Here is a 24,033-nt window from a genome sequence, read left to right on the forward strand (position 1 = left end):
GCCAGCAATGGTGGTGGAATTGGATACAATAGGGTCTTTTAAAAGACTGGAGCTTGGAATTTAGTAAAATAAGAGCTATGTGGTAGGGAAATTCTAGGCAGTTTCAAGAATAAGTTACATGGTCAGCACAACATTGTGGGCTGAAGGGCCTGTAATGTGCTGTAGATTTTAATGTCCATTCTAAAAAGACACCTCTCTATTCTGAGACTATGTCCTCTGGTCTTCGACTCTCCCATCCCAGGAAACATCCTAAACACATCTACTCTATCAAGGCCTTTCGCCATTCAACAGGTTTCAATGAGGTCACCCTTCATTCTTCTGAATTCCAGTGAATACAGACTCAGAGCCGTCAAACACTCTTCATATGACAAGCTATTCAATCCTGGAATCATTTTCATAAACTTCCTTTGATCTCTCTCCAGTTTCAGCACATCCTTTCTAAGATAAGAGGCCCAAAACTGCTCACAATACTCCAAGTGAAGCCTTACCAGTGCTTTATAAAGCTTTAACACTACATCCTTGCTTTTATATTTTAGTCCTCTTGAAATGAATGCTAACATCACATTTGGCTTCCTCACCACAGACTCAATCTGCAAATTAACCTTTAGGGAATCCTGAACAAGGACTTCCAAGTCCCTTTGTACATCAGTTTTTTGTAGTTTCTCTCCATTTAGAAAATAGTCAACCTTTTCATTTCTTCCACTGAAGCGCATGACCTTACACTTCCTGATGCTGTATTCCATCTGCCACTTCTTTGCCCATTCTCCTAATCTGTCTGAGTCCTTCTGTAGCCTCTCTACTTCCTCAAAACTACCTGCCCCTCCACCTATCTTCATATCAGCTGTAAACTTTGCAACAAAGTCATCAATTCCATCATCCGAATCATTGACATATAATGTAAAATTAATCAGTCCCAAAACAGACCCCTAGTGACCAGCAGCCAGCCAGAAAAGGCTTCATTTATTCCCAGTCTTTACTTCCTGCCAATCAGCCACCGCCTTAAACATACTAGAATTTTCCCTGTAGTACCATGAGCTCATAGCTTGTTAAGCAGCCTCATATGAGGCACTTTATCAAAGTCCTTCTGAGATTCCAAGTATACAACATTCATCGATTCTCCTTTGTCTATCCTGCTTGTTATTTCTTCAAAGAATTCCAACAGATTTGTCAGGCAAGATTTTTGCTTCAGGAACCATGCTAACTATGGCCTTTTTTATCATGTGCCTCCAAGTACCCTGAAACCACATCCTTTACAATCACCTCCAAGATCTTCCCAACCACTGAGGTCATATAATTGGCCTACAGTTTCCTTTCTTCTGCTTTTCTCCCTTCATAAAGAGTAGAGTGACATTTGCAATTTTTCAGTCTTCCAGAACCATTCCAGAATATAGTGATTCTTGAAAGATCATTACTAAAGCCAACATACTCTCTTCAGCCATCTCTTTTAGAACCCAGGGTGTACGCCATTGGGTCCAGGTGTCTTATCTACCTTCAGACCTTTCAGTTTCCCAAGAACCTTCTCTCTAGTTATGGTAACTTCACACATGTCATGACCCCTGACACCTGGAACTTCCACCATACTGCTAGCGTCTCCCATAGTGAAGACTGATGAAAAATACCTATTTAATTCATTCACCTTTTTGTTGTTCCCCATTGTTACTTCTTCAGCATAATTTTCCAGCAGTCTGATATCCACTCCTGTCTCTCTTTTACACTTTAATATATCTGAAGAAACATTTGGTGTCCTCTTTAATATTATTGGCTAGCTTACTTTCATATTCCATATTCACCTTCTTAATGATTTTTTTAGTTGCTTTCTGTTGCTGTTCAAAAGCTTTTCTATACTCCAACTTCCCACTATTTTTTTCTGTATTATATCCCCCCTCTTTGTCTTTTCTGTTGGCATTGGCTTCTCTTGTTAGCCACAGTTGTGTCATCCTTCCTTTAGAATACTTCCTCCTTTTTGGAATGTATATATCCTGTGCCTTCTGAATTGCTTCCAGAAATTTCTGTCATTGTTGTTCTGCTGTCATCCCTGCCAGTGTTCTTTTCCAATCAATTCTGGCCAACTCCTCTCTCATGCCTCTGTTATTCCCTTTACTCAAGTGCAATACTGGTACATTTGACTTTACCTTTCCCTTATCAAATTTCACAATGAATTTGATCACATTATGATCACTTACCCTGAGGGTTCTTTTACCTTAAGCTCTCTAATCAATTCTGGTTCACTGCAGAACACCCAATCCAGAATATCTGATCCTGTAATGGGTTCAAACACAAGCTGCTCTAAAAAGCCATCTTTAGAAATTCCCCATTCTGGAATCCAGCACCAACCTGATTTTCCCATTATACTAGCATATTGAAATCCTCAGTGACTTTTGTAACATTGTCCTTTTGACATGCATTTCCTATCTCCCATTGTAATTTGTAGGCCACATCCTTTCTACTGTTTGGAGGTCGGCATACAACTCCAGTCAGGCTCTTTTTACCCTTGCAGTTCCTTAGCTCTATCCACAATGATTCAACACCTTCCTACCCTCTTTCTGATGATTTGATTTCATTTTTAACAACAGAGCAATGCCACCCCCTCTTCTTTCCTGCCTGTCTTTTTGATACAAAGTGTATCCTTGGACATTAAGCACGCAGCTATGATCTTCTTTCAACTATGATTCAGTGATGCCTACAATATCATAACTGCCAATCTGCAACTGTGCTGCAAGTTCATCTACCTTATTCCGTAACTGCACGCATTCAAATATAACACCTTCAGTCCTGTGTTCGCCCTGTTCGATTTTGTCCACCTTTTACATTACAACTCATCCTGTTGACTGCAATTATGCCCTATCTACAGCTTCTCCTCACTACACATTCCCTCTGTTTGTAAACCAGCTACCTCATCTTCAGCACTAGCATCCGCCTTTCCAATGATACTTCTTGCATTGAAATATACACAGCTCAGGACACTAGTCACACCATGCTCAACCTTTTTGATTCCTAACTTTGTTTGAGGTTACCAACATCTGCCTCCACAACCTCTCCACTAACTGTACTGGCACTCTGGTTCCCATCTCCCTGTAACTCTAGTTTAAACCCCATTGAGCAGCATTAACAATCCTTCCCACTAGGATCTTAGTCCCCCTCCAGTTCAGGTGCAAACCGTCTTTTCTGTACAGGTCCCACCTTCCCTGGAAGAGTCCAATAATCCAAAAATCTAATGTCCTCCCTCCTACACTCCTTAGCCACATATTACGTTGTATAATTTTCCTTATTCTGACCTCACTAGCAGATGGCATGAGTTGAAATCTTGAGATCACAACACTGGAGGTCTTGCCCTTTAACTTAGAACCTCATTCCCTGAACTCCGCATATTGAGTGACTTAAAGTGAAAAATGCATTGTGGCAACATCAGTTTGGGTCACAACTGTATTTAATTGTGAGGACTACCACAGCTGAGGAGCCTACAAGGAAAAATTATGTCATTCTTTGTTTGTATATAGTCCAATTAATATTTCAATATGATTTAATAAGCAGTCTGTGATGTAAAACTACGTGTGTGATTTAATAAACAGTCTGTGATGTAAAACATGTGTGATTTAATAAACAGTTTGTGATGCAAACTACATGTGTGAATTAATAAACAGTCCGTGATGTAAAACATGTGTGATCTAATATACAGTCTCTGATGTGCAACTACATGTGTGAATCTTGCTGGTGGTGATGATGGTTCCATTTAGAGCACCTTAAGTGGCACATAACTACTTAAACTTCAAGGAGCATGGATTTCTTCTCCTGCCCAGCAGACACAAAAGATCAACCAAGTGGAACTCATCTGAGTTCTGATGAAGGGTCTTGGCCTGAAATGGCAACTGCTTATTCCTCTCCATAGATGCTGCCAGATTTGCTGAACTCCTCCAGCATTTTGTGTGTGTTGCTCTGAATTTCCAGCATCTGCAGATTCTCTTGTGTTTAGAACAAGTGAGTGGTCTAGACCTGTGGTATCAACTCTGTTGCTTCACTCAGCTGCTGAACTCCAAGGACTTGAGACCCCATTAGTTTCAATGGACATTCCCAGCCTCTAGATTGGATTCAAAAGGCAAAATGGTTTAATTTTTGGTATTTTACCTTGCAATTTTTAATGTTTTAACATTTTTAATTATTTTCTCTGATCTTTTTGGAAGTCACCAACTTCTCTGACTCCAGTGGCAGAGTGTATAGTGGATAGGTTTTTCAGTGAACAACGTGTGCAATGCATGAAGCCCAGTATTCATAAGATATTGAAGCAAATGTAGGCTACCTGGCCTATTATATCTCAGAATCAGGATCAGGTTTATTTTCGCTGATATATGTTGTTGAAACTTGTTGTTTTGTGGTAGCAGTACTGTGCAGCACCTAAAAGTTATGTAAGTTAAGATTAAAAACTACATAATGTGAAAGAGGAATAATGGGATTGTGTTCATGTGTTCATGAACCTTTCAGAACTATGATGGTGGACTGGAAGAAGCTCTTCCTAAGTGTTGGTCTTCAGGTTCCTGTACCACCTCCCTGAGTTGGAGGTAGGATCTAAGTTCAATGTGGGGAGAATTGCAGGGTAGGTGGTCAGTTGGAGGATGGGAGCGATTAGAGATTAGTGGAGAGGCGGAGAGAGGTTGCAGTTAGGAATCTGTGGAAGCGTTGGAAGTAGGGGTTGAGTTGGAGGGTAGATGGTGAGTTGGAAGTAGAGTTGAGTTGGATGTAGGGTGTGAGTTGGAGGTAGGGTGTGATTTGGAGGTTAGGCAGTGAGATGGAGGGGAGATAGGGAGTTGGAGGATAGGATGTGAGTTGGAGAATAGGGAGAGAGTTGGAGGGGAGGGAGTGAGTTGGAAGAAGGGGGTGAGTTGAGGTCGGGGTTTATTGGAGGTAGGAGATGTGTGAAGGTAGAGGGTGTGTTGGAAATGGGGGTGTGATGGAGGTAGGGAGTGAGTTCAATGTAGAGGTGAGTTGGAGGGTTGGTAGTGAGTTTGTGGATATGGGGTGAGTTGGAGATTAGGACAAGTTGCAGGGTAGGGGTGATTTGGAGGGTGGGTGGTCAGTTGGAGGATGTGTGCGATTTGAAGGTTGGTGGTAGGGGTTGCAATAGAGGTGGGGGTTTGTTGGTTGTAAGAGATGGGTTGGAGGTTGGGAGTGTGTTGGAGGTAGGTGTGTGTTGGAGATAGGGGTGTGTTGAAGGTAGGGGGTGTGTTGGAGATAGAGGGTGTGTTGGGGATAGGGGTTATGTTGGAGATAGAGGGTGTGTTGGAGCTAGGGGTGTGTTGGAGGTAGGGGTGTGTTGGAGATAGAGGGTGTGTTGGAGATAGAGGGTGTGTTGGAGGTAGGAGATGTGTGAAGGTAGAGGGTGTGTTAGAGATAGGGGGTGTGATGGAGCTAGGGAATGATTTCAATGTACAGGTGAGTTGGAGGGTTGGTGGTGAGTTTGTGGGTATGGGGTGAGTTGGAGATTAGGACAAGTTGCAGGGTAGGGGTGATTTTAGAGGGTGGGTGGTCAGTTGGAGGATGTGTGCGATTTGAAGGTTGGTGGTAGGGTTTGCGATAGAGGTGGGGGTTTGTTAGTTGTAAGGGATGTGTTGGAGGTAGGGGGTATGTTGGAGGTAGGGGGTGTGTTGGAGGTCAGGGCTGTGTTGGATGTAGAGGGTGTGTTGGAGGTAGGGGGTGTGATGGAGGTAGGGAGTGAGTTGGAGGTAGGGGGTGACTTGGAGGTACAGGCTGTGTTGGATGTAGTGGGTATCTTGGAGGTAGGAGGTGTGTTGGAGATAGAGGGTGTGTTGGAGGTAGAGGATGTGTTGGAGGTAGGGGTGAGTTGGATGTAGGGGGTGTGTTATAGGGAATGGATGAGCTGGCGATCTGGGCGAGTTGAAAAGAGGGTGTGAGTTGGAGAGTTGGGCTGAGTTGGAGGGTGGGGGTTGAGGGAGACTAGGGAGTGAGTTGGAGGTGGGGGTGTATTGGATTTAAGGTGTGGATGGAGGTAGAAGATATGTTGAGTGAAAGGGGTATGTTGGAGGTAGGGGTGAATTGGAGAAAGGGGATGTGTTGGAGGAAGGGGCAAGTTGGATTGTAAGAGGTGAGCTGGAGGAGTGGGTGAGGGAGACCATAGAGTGAATTAGAGGTGGGGGTGAGTTGTAGGTAGGGGTGAGTTGTAGGTAGGAATGATTTGGGTGGTAGGGCGTGAGTTGGAGGATGTGGGGTGAGTTGTAGGTAGGAATGATTTGGGTGGTAGGGCGTGAGTTGGAGGTAGGGGTGAGTTCAGGGGTAGAGGTGTGTTGGATGTTCGGGTTGAATTGCAGGTAGAGGGTGAGCTGAAATGTAGGGATGGGTTGGAAGTAATGGGGTTAGTTGGAATTAGGGGTGGGTTGGAGGGATGAGGTGAATTGAATCGTAAGGTGTGAGTTGCAGGTTAGGCAGAGTCAGAGGGAAGGGTGAGAGTTGGAGTGTAGTTGGAGATTAGGTAGTGAATTGGAGGTGGAGGTGAGTTGGAGGGTAGGGGTGAATTGGAGGGAAGAGTTTAGTTGGATGTTAGGGAAGAGTTAGCGGTAGGGTTGAATTGGAGGTAGTGGGTGAATTGGAGATAGGATGTGATTTGGAAGGTTGGGTTGAGGGAGGTAGTGAGTGAGTTGGTGGATTGCGGGAGAACTTGAAGGAGTGAGTGAGTTGGAGGGTGGTGGGTGAGTTGGAGGTTTGTGGGAGAGTTGGAGGTAGTCATGAGTTGGAGATGGGGGTTTGAATTTCGGGAGTTTGTGAGAACCTGGGCGAAGTGAAATTGGTCCTTGTGTAGATGGGTGTTTGATACTGTTGATGTCAGACTCTATCGTACTGAATATCAGAGCAAGTTTTAACACCACATGGCCAACTCTTCTCCTTCTGTTATGCTCTTAAACTTGCTTCTTTGATGAAATCTTCATTGTTCTGTTCCAACCTCTCAGTGACCTATTTTCAGCACATTTTGAAATCCCTTGGAATGTTTTACAGGGTTAAAGTATTTCATTCATATATTTAAATGAAAATAATAAAGAAGTGTATATTCTTGAGTTTATAAACCAAAAAATGAAATTTTTGAAACATTCAGCAAATGAGGCAACATCTTTTGAAGGAGAAACAGTTAATTTTTCAGGTCTCCCAAACTTTCTACCATCTTCAACTAATGTGGTTTCTCTTTCCCAGTGCTCCACAATGCCATTTGTCAAATGCTGACCTGGAGTCAAAGAAAGTCACACTCAACTCATCTCTAACTTTCAGTATATTTGGACTGAGCTGGTGATAATATCTGGAGCAGAGAAGCCCTGGTAAAACCCAAGCTGGACATCAGAGAGTAAGGCTGTGCCAACACTGTTGCCTCCTTGCTTCACCCGCTGATGATGAAGACTAAACCAATGAGACGGCAATTAGCCAGATTGGATTAGTTTCCTATTTCTGAAATGAACAAACCAACAACTTAATGTGTATTCTTAGTTAGTGTCCATCGTAAGCAGTTGTTCATTTGTTGAAGGCAGGCCAGAGAATGCAATGTTGATACTTTATTACTGAAGTAGATTATGTCCATCAATTCTGACATCCCTGTTCTGTCCATTCTTAAGCATGCAATTGCTCATGATAATCCCTGTTGTTAAATATCATGTTTGAACCTCATAGTGAATTTACCTGTCACGTCATCTAGTTGATCTAAACTAGACAGTCAGAAGAATTTCTGAGCCATCTTTGCTGTTCTCCATTATAGACTTTTATCCCCCAGTCTGCCACCATAACACTCTAATGAGTAACTAAACTACTGGTTCATCCCATGCTTATGTTTAACACATGGACTTTCATAGAAACATAGAAAAATAGAAAATCTATAGCACAAAACAGGCCCTTTGGCCCACAACGCTGTGCCGAACATGTCCTTACCTTAGAAATTACCTAGAGTTACCCATAGCCCTCTATTTTTCTGGGCTCCATATACCTGTCCAGGAGTCTATTAAAAGACCTTCTGGCTCCAGCAAATTGCAGCCATTGAGAAAGCCATTACTTTTGAATACCACCATGTACTGGTGGGTACTGGGCTCCCTAACTGAAGTCAACAATCACAAAGTTCAAAGTAAATTTATTATCTAAGTAGGTGTATGTCACCATATATACAACTCAGAGATTCATTTTCTTGTGGCATTCACAGTAGGTACAAAGAAACGCAACAGAATGAATGAAAAATACACAGAAACACAGATGGATGAACGACCAACGTGCAAAAAAAGGCAGCCGTGTGAGCTAACAGGTCGGGTGCATCAGTCAAAATGAGATAGAGTTAATGATTCTGGTCATAGATTTCATCCCAAGCGAGAAAGTATAAAGCAAGTTAGCTTTAAGTTGCAAAGAGACACCCACATAATTAAAGCTAAAACCAAGGTCCAATACAAGGTCTTGCCGAAGGATCTCAGCCCGAAACGTCAACTGTACCTCTTCCTATTGATGCTGCCTGGCCTGCTGCGTTCACCAGCATTTTCTGTGTGTGTTGTCCAATACATTCAACTATTTTCTGTTCACCAACATTATAATATTTTCATAGTTCCACAATTTATGATATGCAAGCTGTGAATTCATGCATTCTTGTCCTTTCTCAAAGGTTCTGTTCATTAATAATTGCCACATTGATATTTATAATCTGTGGTCTCTCATTGTATCTCCCTGGAAAACACTTTTGTATTGGTGGAAGTTATTTGTCAAATTGCTTGCAGACCCAAGAATAAAGCATGTGTAGGCAGATGGTTCATTCTTAATTATGTTTATATCATTGTAAATTTAAAGTAAATGATTTGCTGGAGAAATCTTTGATGGGATTACTGAATTAAAAATAAACAGAGCTATTCTAAAAATATGCAGTTCTTCATAAGGAGAAGATTGAAATGAAATGATTGTCCTATTAATTTTCTTAATCCTAAAGTTGTGAATAAAATATGAAACTAATTTTGCTGCAAAATACAGATGTAATTGTGCTTAATATGATCTGGTTTCGAACTTCCTTTGATTTGAATTAGAAATACAATTTCCTGCCTATAAACTCATCCATTCCAAAGAAAGGTTGAAAAAAAACAAAATGTCAACAGCATAGCAACAAAACAGAGAGAAATGTCAAGGGTAGTTTTTGTAGTTTTCTAGAAATAACCATTTCGTTACTGGTTTCATATTGCTGAGAACATTTCCATTCTGGATATGCATTTATTTCAAGCTGAGACAAACATAGAAATGTAAAGATAAAAGAGGGTGGCAGTGAATTTTTCATTCAGTCCTTTGGTTAATATCATCAGGCATAGTTCTATGAGTTTTCAAATATACCGAGAGAGGATATCAGTGTCTAGCAAAGCTGAATGAACACACTCAACAAAGCTGTGGTGTAAAGCTTTCATAGACAACAGTACCATTAGACAGAGGAGCAGAATCAGGCCGCAATTTGAGTGAATGCCGTGTAAATACTGTCCATACACAATTGTCGGTCAGCAAGAAATAACAAATTGTACACCGCAAAAAGTAATAGGAAAGTATATTTACAAATTTCACCTTTATTGAACAGTTGTAGAAAAAAAGGGATAAAAAACAAAAGGGTCCATTACAGTTAACCCATTCCAAATGTGCACATAAAGTTGGAACTCAACTTGAATTGTCCTTTTCCCTCACGCACCGGACCCACAATCTGCATGAAAGCACACACCACATTCAGAAATTTGGGAGCAAAATGCAGTTGCTTGGGTTGTACAAGCTGAGACCCATATCGCTCTGCGGGAAACCCCTGTGGACAACACCAAGTTCTACTAGGTGGTAGCATCGCTCAATAATTCCACGGCTGCCAGGGTGGTGAGTCTGCTTGAACACCCACCTGAAACGATAAATACCAATCGCTGAAAACTCACCTTTTGGAGTTTCAGAGTCTGAGTGCCAAACAGTTGCTCTCTTTACCCAGTCTTGAGGATGCTAGGTCTTCAGAGCTAATAGACCAGATGCTGATGCTGTCTCTCCTGGGAAATCACCGTCCTTGCTTTATTTTTAAAGAATTCTTCCTGCAGCAAATGCCTGATCCAGTTTGCATAACCCTTGTTAATGCACCCGTGAAGGATTACAGGAAGGTTGTTAAATGGCTGATAGTCTATACTCAGCCAGGAAGTGGTACATCATTCCTCCTCCTTTCTCTACCTCAAGAAGCCTTGTTCAGCAAGGCCCCCAACATAAGCCACTTACGATAAGCTTTTGAAAGAGGTTCCTAACTACAAACTGATCACACCTGCAGTTGTCTCTGAAAGACTAATGATCCGGGGTTCTCTGGCCAAGGCTGCACTTCAAGAACTCCTTTCAAAGGGTATGATTAGGCTGGTATGCAAACACAGAGCTCAACTAATCTACACACAGAACACTAAGGGAGGTGATGCACCAGCTTCTGTAGATGATATATAAGCAGGTTCTGAGATGGATTACGAGTGAAGATATGTATACAAAGAAATACTCATGGTTAAAGAACACTGAGGCTGTCTACAAGAAGGGTCAGAGCCATCTCTATTTCCTGAGGAGACTGAGGTCCTTTAACATCTGCCGGATGATGCTGAGGACGTACTACGAGTCTGTGGTGGCCAGTTCTATCATGTTTGCTGTTGTGTGCTGGGGCAGCAGGCTGAGGGGAGCAGACACCAACAAAATCAACAAACTCATTCATAAGGCCAGTGATGTTGTGGGGATGGAACTGGACTCTCTCACGGTGGTGTCTGAAAAGAGGATGCTGTCTAAGTTGCATGCCATCTTGGTCAATGTCTCCCATCCACTACATAATGTACTGGTTGGGCACAGGAGTACATTCAGCCAGAGACTCATTCCACCGAGATGCAACACAGAGCGTCATAGGAAGTCATTCTTGCCTGTGACCATCAAACTTTTCAACTCTCTCTTGGAGGGTCAGACACGCTGAGCCAATAGACTGGTCCTGGACTTATTTCCTGGCATAATTTACATATTACTATTTAACTATTTATGGTTTTATTACTATTTATTATTTATGGTGCAACTGTAGTGATAACCAATTTCCCCCGGGATCAATAAAGTATGGCTATGACTATGATTGTGACTAAATAAAATATAGAATACAAAAAAAACATAAGGAAGTTCGTGGCTCTGAAACAGACTACACCAGGCTTCTGCTTTTACCTTGCTCACTTTACTCCCAATGCTAGAAAGTGCCAACCCCCCCACAGCTTCAACAGTGCCCGCACCGGCGGTTCAAGTTGCCAGGGTCATCTTCAGTTCGCTATGGATACCCTTTCAGGTGATGCTTCCTGTGTGACCCAGGTGCTCAAGTGAATGTGCTGCCAGCATCACCTATTGATCAGAAGGCAAAGGCGACAAAACCTCTCTGGAGGCTGCCAACGACAGCAAAATCAGCACACGACAGGTGAAACTCTGCTTCAGTGGGTAACGTTGCACATGGTACTTCATCCTGGCTAAGGTGGCTAGACCTGTGCTTGGTGCAGATATCCTGTGTGCCCAAGACTGTAAGTTGATATTAAGAACTGCCAACTTGTAGATGTTAAGGATTTTGGATCATTACCCTGCTCCCCAAGTATGTTCCCCATAATAACTCTGTCAAACACATGCACCACCACATGTGAGTTTACTTGATTGCTGGGTGAATTCCCAAACCTCGCCAAGCCCACATTTTCCACTACAGACACAAATCATGGGGTCAAGCACCACATTCCCAAAGCTGGCCTGCCAGTCCATGCCCGCACACATAGACTGGACCCAGCTGGCAATCGTGAAGGCTGAGTTTGCCAACATGGAAAGATTCGGCATTGTACACTCGTTGAATAGCCTCAGGCCTTTACTGCACCACATGGTCCCTCAGTGTGATGGTGGTTGCCACCCGTGTGATGATTACCGATGCCTTAACGAAACCACCACCCCCAATCGCTATCTGGTCCCACACATCCAAGACTTTTTGGCACATTTAGCCAGAAGGTTAATTTTTCAAAGCAGATCTAGTTAGAGACTACCATCAGTTGCCTGTGTGCTCGGAGGATATTCCCAAAACAGTTGTCATAGCCCTATTTATCGTTTTTGAGTTTCTGCACATGTTGTTTGGACGAAAATGCAACTATGTCTTTCCAATGGCAGATGGACTCTGTATTAAAACTCTTAGATTTTCTTTTTGTTCACTTGGATAACACACTTGTTGACAGTGCGTCCAAATCCAAACACCTATCTCATCTCCACACACTTTTTGAACTCTTAAGCCAACACAGGTTGATTATTAAACCTACTAAATGCCAGTTTGGGTTGTTAACCATTTGGCTTTCTCCACAGTAGGTGTGAAACCTCTCCCATCAAAAGTATTCGTTATTATGGATTTCCCACTGCCCCACTCTACTAAAAAAACTACGGGAGTTTACAGGTGTGTTAAACTTGTGTTGGCACGTGGCCAAGTGGTTAAGGCATTCGTCCAGTGATTTGAAGGTCACTAGTTCGAGCCTTGGCTGAGGCAACGTGTGTGTCCTTGAGCAAGGCACTTAACCGCATATTGCTCTGCGACGTCACTGGTGCCAAGCTGTATGGGTCCTAATGCCCTTCCCTTGGACAATATCAGTGGTGTGGAGAAGGGAGACTTGCAGCATGGGCAACTGCTGGTCTTCCATACAACCTTTCCCAGGCCTGCGCTCTGGAAACCTTCCAAGGTGAAAATCCATGGTCTCATGAGACTAACGGATGCCTATATATATAAAACTTGTATCACTGCTTCATTCCACAAGATGCTGAACCAATGTTTCCCCTGTATAATGCACTTAAAGAAAGTACCTCTAATCATCTGCTTCACACATGACCAGGACATTTGATGATACCAGCCATGCTCTTTCCAATGTGATCCTACTGATGTGCCCTCTGCCAATAGTCATTACTTCAGAATATGAGTGCTGTGCACAAACAGCTAGTTGGAGGCGTGTGGTAGCCACAGGCCATCTTCAGATGGTAGTCCCACGTTCTACCCCGCAAAAGGAAGTACAGCACATCTGACCGTGAGCTTCTTGGTTTCCTTCTGGCTCTCCACCATTTTTGTTTTCTTCTAGCGGACCGCTATTTCTCAGTATTCATTGACCACATGCACGTGATAGCCAAAATATCCGACCTTTGGTCTGTACGGCAGTAATGACACCCGGCCTACATATCTGTTCACACCTGATATACAATATATCAAGGGGGAAATTAATGCCAATTCTTACGACCAGCCATTGAAGCCATACACATAAAATATAGATATAACATATATAAGATATAGGAGCAGAATTTGTCCATTTAGTCCAGCCACTCTTCTCTGCCACTTCATCTTGGCTGATCTAATTCTTCCTCCCAGCCCCAGTCTCCTGCCTTCTCCCCGTATCCCTCTGCCATCATACCTGCCAGTATTCTTTTCCAATCAATTCTGACCAACTCCTTTCGGGTGCCTCTGTAATTTGCTTTACTCCACTGTAATACGATAAATCTGACTTCACTTTCTCCTTGTCAAATTTTAGGGTGAATTTGATCATATTATGATCACTTTCCCCTAAGAGTTCTTTTACCTTAAGGTCTCTAATCAGTTCTGGTTCATTGCACATCACCCAATCCAGAATAGCTGATCCCCTAGTGGGATCAGTCACAAGCTGCTCTAAAAACCCATCTTGTAGGCATCTAGAAAATTGTCTTCCTAGACTACAGCACCAACCTGATTTTTGCCAATCTAACTGCATATTGAAATCCCCCATGACTATTGTAATGTTGCCCGTTTGGCATGTATTTTCTATCTCCCATAGTAACTTGTAGATCTTACTACTGTTTGAGGGTCTGTATACAACTCCCATCGGGGTCTTTTTACCATTGCAGGTTCTTAGCTCTGTCCACAATTATTCAACAATTTATGACCTTATGTCACCTCTCTCCAATGATTTGATTTCATTTTTTACCAACCGAGCAACACCGGTCCCTCTTCCTTCTTGCCTGTCCTTTGGATACAATGTGTGTCCTTGGACATTAAGCTTCCAGCTATAATCTCTTTCAACCATGATTCAATGATGTCTACAACATAATACTTGCCATTCTGTAACTGTGCTGCAAGTTCATCTACCTTATTCCGTATACTGCACGCATTCAGACACAACACCTTCAGTCCTGTATTCACCCTTCTCAATTTTGTCTGCCTTTTACGTTCCAACTCATTCTGTTGACTGCAATTTTGTCATATCAACATCCTCTCCTCACTCCACATTGCCTCTGTTTGTAAACCAGCTACCTCATCTTCAGCACTATCAATCATTTTGCCCATGATACTTCTTGCATTGAAATATATGCAATTCAGGACACTAGTCACACCATGCTCAATCTTTTCATTTTTATCTTTGTCTTTGGTCTTACCAACATCTGCTTCCACAACCTCTTCACTAGCTGTTCTAGCTCTGTGGTTCTAACCCCCTGCAATTCAAGTTTAAACCCCATCGTGCAGCATTCCCTCAAGGCTATTAGTCCCCTTCCAGTTCTGGTGCAATCCATCCCTTCTGTCCGGGTCCTACCTTCACTGGAAGAGAGCCCAATGACCAAAAATCTTATGCCCTCCCTCCCACACCAACTCCTTAGCCACATATTAAACTGTATAAACTTCCTAGTTCTGGCCTCACTAGCATGTGGCACGGGTAGCAATCCTGAGATCACAACCCTGGAGGTCCTGCCATTTTAACTTAGCATCTAACTGACTGAACTCCCTCTACAAAACTTTGGTACTTGTCCTACCCCTGTCATTGGTAGCCACGTGGACCATAACTTCCACCCTCCCACTTAAGAATACTGAGATATCTTGACCTTGGCAGCCAGGAAGCAACATACCATCTGGAAATCCCATTCTCACCCACAGAATCTTTTGTCCATTCACCTAACTAACAAATGCCCTATCACTACACGTGCCTTTTCTCCCCCTTCCCTTCTGTGTCACAGAGCCAAACTCAGTGCCAGAGACCCGACCACTGTTAGGTCATTCCCCCCCACCCCCGCCACGACAGTATCCAAAGTGATACACCTGTTGTTGAGGGGGATGGCCCAGGGTACTCTGTACTGGCTGCTTAATCCCTTTCCCCTTCTTGACTGTCACCCGGTTTCCTGGGTCCTGGGGTGCAACTACCCTCTATATGTTCTATCTGTCATTCATTCAGCCTCCCGAATAATCCAGAGTTCATCCAGTTCCAGCTCCAGCTCCTTAACGCGGTTTTTTAGAAGCTGCAGCTGGATGCACTTCTCTCAGTTGTAGTCGTCAGGGACACTGGACATCTCCTTGCCTTCCCACATCCTGCAAGAAGAGCATTCAACTACCCTGCCTGGCATCTCTAGTGTCCTAACTGAGCAGATATAAAAAAGGAAAGGGAAAATAAACTTAACCTTGAGCTTTTCTTTCCTTTGCTTTCTTTGACTGAAGCCTCTTTTCACTGAAGTTGGAAGAGCTTAAGTCACCACTCTGACTCTATCTACTCAGACGATGGCTGTTTCAACAATGGCCGCTGTGCTTACCCCAGCACTTCCTTTAATTTGCTCTTGCTAATCTATCCCAAATGCTGACTGGTTGCTGGTTAAAGCTCTTTTTCTTAAATTGCTGCAAAACTCTGCCTTTAAAATCTCGATCGCCATCCTGATTAAAAGTAGCTGTCTAGCACACTCCCTGCTGTGGATTGTCCAATAAGATTGACTATGCTGGCATGGCAGTCAACCAAGTTACTGACCTTGATCCATAACTTGAGGTCCTTGGTTGCTGACCCTGAGGTCCGGGCTTGCTGAACAGCAGTCATGAGCTTGTGTGGAGTGCCAGCGGGCAAAAATTAACAGTCATATTCTGGGGTCATTGGCACCTTTTGAGGTCCCTGAGCGACAGTTTGACTATGTCAATGTGTACTTGATTGGTTCTCTTCCCCCTGCCCCTCGCAGTTTCACACAACTCCTTACCATGGTGAACCGTACTACCTGGTGGCCAGAGGTCATCCCTCCAACGTCGCCAATGGCTGCAAACGTGGCTGGGGTGTTCATCAGCACCTGGGTGGCTCAGTTTGGCACCCCATCTGATATCTTCTCTGACACAGTCCTCAATTCATTTCAGACCTCTGAGCTGCGATGGCCCAGAAGCTAGGCATTAGCTACATCACACCACACAGTATATCACCTGCTGTCCAATGGCCTCTGGGAGCGGTTTCACCATTTCTTAAAGGCTGCTCTGAGGGCTTCCCTAACCAATGAGTGTTGGCACAATCGTGAAGACCTGAGTCATTGGTGGCAGAGCTGGTATACGGGTAGCCATTACGAGTGCCAGGTGATTTCATTCCTAATGACTGGTCGGACTCTTAGTAGTGTTCCACCCTGCTCAGTAAATTCAATTCCTTTGCACTGACTCTTACCTCCCACCATGACGTACAGCACTCTTGGGTTCCTGTTGACCTACAATCCACCTCATTTCTTTTCGTCTGCCATGACACACACCAATATCCCCTTAGTCCCCCCTTACAATGGTCTGTTCCACATTTTGGAATCGGGGAAAAGAGACTTTTATCATAAATAATATGGGTAAACCTGAATGTGTTTCAGTAGATTGCCTTAAACCAGCCCATCGAGATTTGGAGGATTCTGCTACCATGACCCTGCGTCCCAGCATGACCATGAGCGTATCAACAGACCTCTGGATGAGCGAGAGGCACCTGTGATTTCACCACCCATAGAACACAGGACCCAAGCCGGGCAGCTCATCTGAGCTCCAGTCAGGCTCACAAAACTGCTTTTGTTCAATTCTGGGGAGGGGGGCCTGTGCAGGGTAACGTAATTGGAAGAAATGTACATAATTCACTAACACAGATATTGAGGTGGGGTTTAATTTTAAGAGGATGGTCTGACATGATTACATTATGTAAAGATTTTTAATGCAACCTAAAGATGTTTAGATTGTGGTGATCAATAAAACATGTTACGGGTTTCATTAAACACAAAGTGCCTCACTTCATTTTACTTGCAAATCCTACGCTTACACTACTGTCCTCTTACTGCAGTACTTTAACTTATCAAAACAAAATAGTTTGCATTTGTCCAAGTTAAATTGCACCAGGAATTCATTGGCCCATTTCCCCGGTTGATCTCTACGTCCCTGAAGTCTTAAGCTTTCCTTATCATCGTCAACCACATGGCCATGTGAACTCCTTTATTATGTCACCTACACGTAAGTTCAAATCAGTACAGTACATGAATGAAGGGACCTGAAAGTGCAATATAAGAGGCAATGGTTGGCTTAATGTATACCTGATGTCTGTGCTGTTAGCCCCTGGCTATGATACATTTTCATAATCACAAAATAAGATTCAGGTAGTAGTAAGACCATAGAGGCTTCTAGTCTAGTTAAATCATGCCAACCTGGCCAGCAGGAGCCATCTCTGCTCTTCAGGACTGCTTTGAGCACACTGACTGGCACATGTTCAGGGAGGCTGCAACCGATGGCGACTCTACCAACTTATAGGAGTACAGTGACTAGCTACATCAGCAAGTGCATTGATGATGTCACCGTGGCCAGGACCATCACTACACGCGCTAACCAGAAGTCACGGATGACCACGGAGGTGCGTGCCCTGCAGAGGACCTGTGACTCCACCTTCAGAGTAGGTGACAAGGCAGCCCTAACAACAGCGAGGGCCAAACTGTCCTGGGCCATCAGAGAGGCAAAGCGTGCACACGCCCAGCGAATCCACAGCCACTTCCAGGACAGCGGCGACACGCGGCGCATGTGGAAGGGCATTCAGGACATCACCAACTACAAGACAACACCACCTGCCTGTGCTGGTGATGTCTCCCTCCCAGATGTGTTGAACAACTACACTCGTTTTGAGGCAGAAAATGACATGGTGGCGAGGAAGACCACCCCTCCTCCAAACGACCAGGTGTTGTGTCTTACTGTGGCCGATGTGAGGAGAACCCTGTGCAGGGTCAACCCACAGAAGGCTGCTGGACCAGACAATATTCCTGGCAGAGTGCTTAGTGGATGTGCGTACCAGCTAACAGAGATTCTCACTGACATCTTCAACATCTCCCTTAGCAGCGCCGTCGTTCCTACGTGCTTCAAGGCCGTGCTTCAACAAGTCTTCAAAGTCCTGCCTCAACGACTACCGTCCCATTGCACTCACATCCATCATCATGAAGTGTTTCGAGAGGCTCGTCATGAGGCACATCAAGACCCTGCTGCCCCCCTCACTGGACCCCCTGCAGTTTGCATACCGTCCCAACAGTTCATCACACGATGCCATTGCCATCACCCTCCACCTGTCCCTAACCCACCTGGACAAAAAAGACACGTATGTTCGAATGCTGTTCATAGACTTCAGTTCAGCATTCAACACAATCATTCCTCAGCACCTGATTGGAAAGCTGAGCCTACTGGACCTGAACACCTCCCTCTGCAACTGGATCCTAGACTTCCTGACTGGGAGACCTCAGTCAGTCTGGATTGGAAGCAGCAGCTCCAACACCATCACACTGAGCACGGGGGCCCCCCAGGGCTGTGTGCTCAGTCCACTGCTGTTCACTCTGCTGACCCACGACTTTGCTGCAACACACAGCTCGAACCACATCATCAAGTTCGCCGATGACACGACCGTGGTGGGTCTCATCAGCAAGAACGATGAGTCAGCATACAGAGAGGAGGTGCAGCAGCTAACAGACTGGTGCAGAGCCAACAACCTCCCTCTGAATGTGAACAAAACAATAGAGATGGTTGTTGACTTCAGGAGGACACAGAGGACCACTCTCTGCTGAACATTGACGACTCCTCTGTAGAGACTGATAAGTGCACCAAATTTCTTGGTGTTCGTCTGATGGAGAATCTCACCTGGTCCCTCAACACCAGGTCCATAGCAAAGAAAGCCCAGCAGCGTCTCTACTTACTGCGAAAGCTGAGAAAAGTCCATCTCCCACCCCCCATCCTCACCACATTCTACAGAGGTTGTATTGAGAGCATCCTGAGCAGCTGCATCACTGCCTGGTTTGGAAATTTCACCATCTCGTATCACAAGACCCTGCAACGGATAGCTGAGAAGATCACCGGGGTCTCTCTTCCCGCCATTACAGACATTTACACCACACACTGCATCTGCAAAGCAAACAGCATTATGAAGGACCGCACACACCCCTCATACAAACTCTTCTCCCTCCTGCCATCTGGTAAAAGGCTCCGAAGCACTCGGGCTCTCACGACCAGACTATGTAACAGTTTTTTCCCCAAGTCATCAGACTTCTCAATACTCAGAATCTGGACTGACACCAACCTACTGCCCTCTACTGTGCCTATTGTCTTGTTCATTATTTATTGTAATGCCTGCACTGTTTTGTGCACTTTATGCAGTCCTGGGTAGGTCTGTAGTCTAGTGTAGTTTTTGTGTTGTTTTACGTAGTTCAGTGTGGTTTTTGTATTGCTTCATGGTCCTGAAAAACGTTGTTTTGTTTTTACTGTGTACTGTACCAGCAGTTATGGTCGAAATGACAATAAAGAGTGACTTGACTTGACTTGACTTGACTCCAGCCTATGCTTGTAGAACTCGATCAGTGCATGTGGGAATCACAATAGAAGAGTGATTAGGATCGTCTCCTTCATGGTGGAGAGGCTTGACTTCCTGAGATCCTGAGGGTGATGCTCGCTGGAGTTTATCCATTTGCCAGTTAGTTTCTGGTATGCTCACCCATGACAGTAAGTCACGGAGGATGTTCCAGGCAAAAACTGATCAAACCAAGACCTCAACGGCAGAGCTGGTGGAAGTCAATGATGCATCACAACAGCAGTGAAGGTGGAGGAAGGCTGCAGCAGTGAAGTGTCCCCAGTCATCTTGTATTCCATGTCACTGGACCCTGACCCTGATCTGTCAAGGACCGTGAAGTGGCTGCACATGCATCAGCCTCCCCACGTTAAATATAATCAGTCACAGACATCCTCCACTAAGGGAATCTACCCTAACATTCCTGATGAAGTACCTACCAGTAGTCAACCTCTTAGAAGATTACACTGAACTCAAGTGATCGCGCTACTACTAGTGGTTAGCATAGCGCTCTTGAATGCCAGTGATCTAGTTTCAATTCTACCACTGTCTGTATGTACATTCTCCCCATAATTGCTTAAGATTCCTTCAGGTGCCCTGGTTTCCTTCCACACACTACAGAAGTACAGGACAGGGTTAGTAAGTTCTGGGCATGCTATGTTGGTACCGGAAACATGGCGCCACTTGCAAGCTGCCCTCAGGACACCCTTAGACTGTGTTGGTCATTGACACAAATGATGCATTTCCATTGTAATTTTCAATGAACATATGAGAAATAAATCTAGTTCTCTGGATTTGTCTCACTTTTGTTTAGGCTGGGTAAGCACTGACAACCAACAACTTCAAGCAGTTCTGTGCATATCCAGCTTGTTTGAACTTGCTGGAAAATCCTGGCACCTTTGCACTGGCACATCAGCATTTCACAGCATTAATACCCTCATACCGGAGATTATGTGAATGTAAATATCTCAAGTCCCTTGACTGCTCCTTGCTGGTAGTACTTTCATTACATTCAGCCACTGAAACGATGAGTGAATTCAGCAGATAAATGACCTCCTGATCACTTTGCACCGCAGATCAATTGCAAGTACTTTCAGAAAATCTCCATCATATGAACATAAATATATACATCTTGTGATTTCTCTTTCAAGGACTCAATCACCAAGCAAGAGGCACAACCTTAGCAGAGCTTGTTATTTTCAAAGCAGCTTTGAAATATCTGAAATAGTCTTTTATCAATGACACCTTGATAACAAATCTGAAAAAAATATTTTATTTATAGAGGACTTTTAAAGCCTTTAATATTGGTTTTTATTGCTGGTATGCCATGAAATAGCAGTTTTATTTTTGAAATGACACTTATTTGCATTATCTGGCTGTTAATGTTATTATTATGCGGATGATTTTCTAAATCTTTAGTGCTTTTCATGTGTACTACTTTTGTTTGGGTGTACGGGAGGGGTAGCACCTCAAGCTGGGGGGCTTGTCGCACTCATTAGAGTAGCTCGTCATCTATTCGTCCCCACCAACGCCCAGCTCTCACCTGTGGCTCCTCATAGCTGTTTGCATGCGACAGCAGCCACACCCCGGGCAATGGCTTTGACAGGGCAGCTAAACCAGGTGAGGGTAGCCAATGGGTCTGAAACCCTTGGTGAGATAAGAATTTGCTCATCCCAGCATGTGAAGACTGCTACGGTGGATCAGGCGGAGGAAACCCAGGGGTTTAACGGCTGAGAAGGCATTGCAGCAGCGCATTGTGGAGGGCGTAGGGCGCAGCAGAGCACTTAAGAAGACACGGACATCCAATGCAGCCAAGGAAGTTGCCAGACATAATGATTCTTCGTGCCACTGGATCCTGACTTACGAGGCCGAGAGAGTGGGATCGTCTCTGTGCAAGGCTTTTCCACTTTAATATCTTTCACGCACTGGTTACACTGTGCAACATTCATCTCCCAGTTCATACCGGTCTTCTACAAGTTCTGCGGTGATGAGGGAGTGGTGAAGCAACAGGTGGAGGTGATCACTGGGAGTTGTAGTCACAAACCCGCATGTAGGCGGCCTTTGGAAAAGTGGTCGTTCTCCTCTGTACTCAGGGCAGCAGAGGAGTCTGGCAGCACCAATGGTGACTGGGCAGCCCTTTTCAGGACAGCACTGCTCACCCTTTGATAGGGAGGGGCCTAGAAAAGGTGGCCTAAACATTGCCTGCCCTACAGACAGATAACTGGCCAGCTTGCCGCAGCTGGCAGTTCATCCACCAATGCGGTTACTCTCAAAGGAGAAGAAAGAAACTTCTGTCAGGATCGTGGAATGTCCACACACTCATGGACAGAGAGAACTCAGCAAGACCCCAAAGAAGAACAGCCCTTATTGCCAAGGGACTTTCACGCTACAACATCGACAGCGCAGCCCTAAGTGAAACCAGGCTTGCGGAGGAAGGATCCCTGACTGAAACCACCAGCGGCTACACTTTCTTTTGGAAAGGAAAAGCGCAAGATGAAGAGAGGATTCATGGAGTTGGATTTGCAGGCAAGTCCAGCTTCCTGAAGCAACTCTCCGACCTGCCCGTGGGAATCAACGAAAGGCTTATGTGGCTACGTCTGCCCCTCAGCCACAAATGTCATGCAACAGTCATCAGCGCTTATGCCCCCACCATGACCAGCAAATACGAGACCTTCGAACAGTTCTACGCTGACCTTAGCTCTGTTCTGTGCTCAGTCCCTGCCAACGACAAACTAATCCTGCTCGGTAACTTCAATACCAGAGTAGGCTACGATCACAGTTGCTGGGAAGGGTACTAAGGAAATATGGTACTGGCAATATGAACAGCAATGGCCTCTTGCTCCTTAGCAAATGTGCAGAATACAACCTCTTCATCACAAACACAGTGTTCAGGCTGGTGAACGAGTACAAGACAACATGGATGCAGGAGCGGAGTGCTGGACTGACCACAGGCTTATCCGCATCACATTGAAGTTACGTATTGCTCCCCACCATCCCAAGCACCTTAAGTTCATCCGAACAGCTTTTAACACCACCAGGCTCCAAGAGTCGCTGTATCTTCGCAAGTTCCAGACCAGCCTTGATGAGAACCTGTCTGCCAACGGACCACTAACTGGTGGGCCAACCCAGAAGTGGAATCAGTTTAGAGAGATGGTGACAGAGACAGCAAAATCAGTCCTCAGCCCCAAGGACTGGAATCACCAAGGCTGGTTCAACGAGAATGACAGTGCCATCAAAGATCTCCTGGCCAGGAAGAACAAAGCATTCATGGAGTGGCAAAATGACCCAAGCTCCATTCCCAAAAAAGATCGGTTCAAGTCCCTTCAGGCCCATGCCCTACGGGAAATTTGCAAGATGCACGGCCTGTGGTGGGATAGGAAAGCTGAAGTGGTGCAACGCTTTGCCGACATCAACAACTCGTAGCTGCTCTTCAACTCCATCAAGATGATCTTCAGCCCCTCAAGATCTGGCCCATCTCCACTGTTGTCTGCTGATGGAATCACACTGCTAAAGGACAAAGAGAGCATCCAACACAGATAGAAAGAGGATTTCAGCCAGCTCCTGAACTGCTCTTCATCGGTCGACCAGTCTGTTCTGGACCAAATCCCCAACAGCCTATTCACGAGGAACTAGATGATCCTCCCTCAATAGATGAAGTCAAGAAGGCTATCACGCGGATGAGCCGTAGCAAGGCACCCAGCAAGGATGGAATACCTGCTGAACTGTACAAGGCACTCAGCAAGGAATCACTTGAGGCTTTCCACAGCACCCTGAACAGCATTTGGGAAGAAGAAGAGATGCCCCCTGACCTCAGAGATGCAATGATAATCGCCCTCTACAAAAATAAAGGTTCAAGGTCTGACTATAGGAACTACAGAGGCATCTCACTACTTTCCATTGCCCGCATCATCCTCAACAGACTGATTCCAACAGTGTCAGAAGAGAACCTTCCCGAATCGCAATGCAGCTTTCGTCCCGAATGCAGCACTGTTGACATGGTTTTCGCAGTGAGACAGTTACAGGAGAAGTGCCTGGAACAGAACTTGACGTTATACTCTGTCTTCATTGACCTGACGAAGGCGTTTGACATGGTCAACAGAAACGTGCTGTGGATCATCCTTAGGAAGCTTGGCTGCCCTCAGAAATTCACTACACACATCCGCCTGCTCCACGAAGACATGACAGGAGAAGTGTTCTCTGATGGTTGCCCATCTGAAACTTTCAACATCTCAAATGGTGTGAAACAAGGGCGCGTTCTAGCACCACTACTCTTCAACCTTTCCTTCACCCAAGTGCTGAAGGATGCTGTGAAGGACCTGGACCTGGGTATTTACATAAGATATCGCCTGGACGGATCGATGTTTGACCTGAGACGTCTTGCTGCAAAGACCAAAACGTTGAGAAGGCTCATCACTGAAGCCCTGTTTGCTGA

The sequence above is a fragment of the Mobula hypostoma genome, chromosome 9 (genome assembly GCF_963921235.1).
Source record: "Mobula hypostoma chromosome 9, sMobHyp1.1, whole genome shotgun sequence".
NCBI classification, from domain to species: domain Eukaryota; kingdom Metazoa; phylum Chordata; class Chondrichthyes; order Myliobatiformes; family Myliobatidae; genus Mobula; species Mobula hypostoma.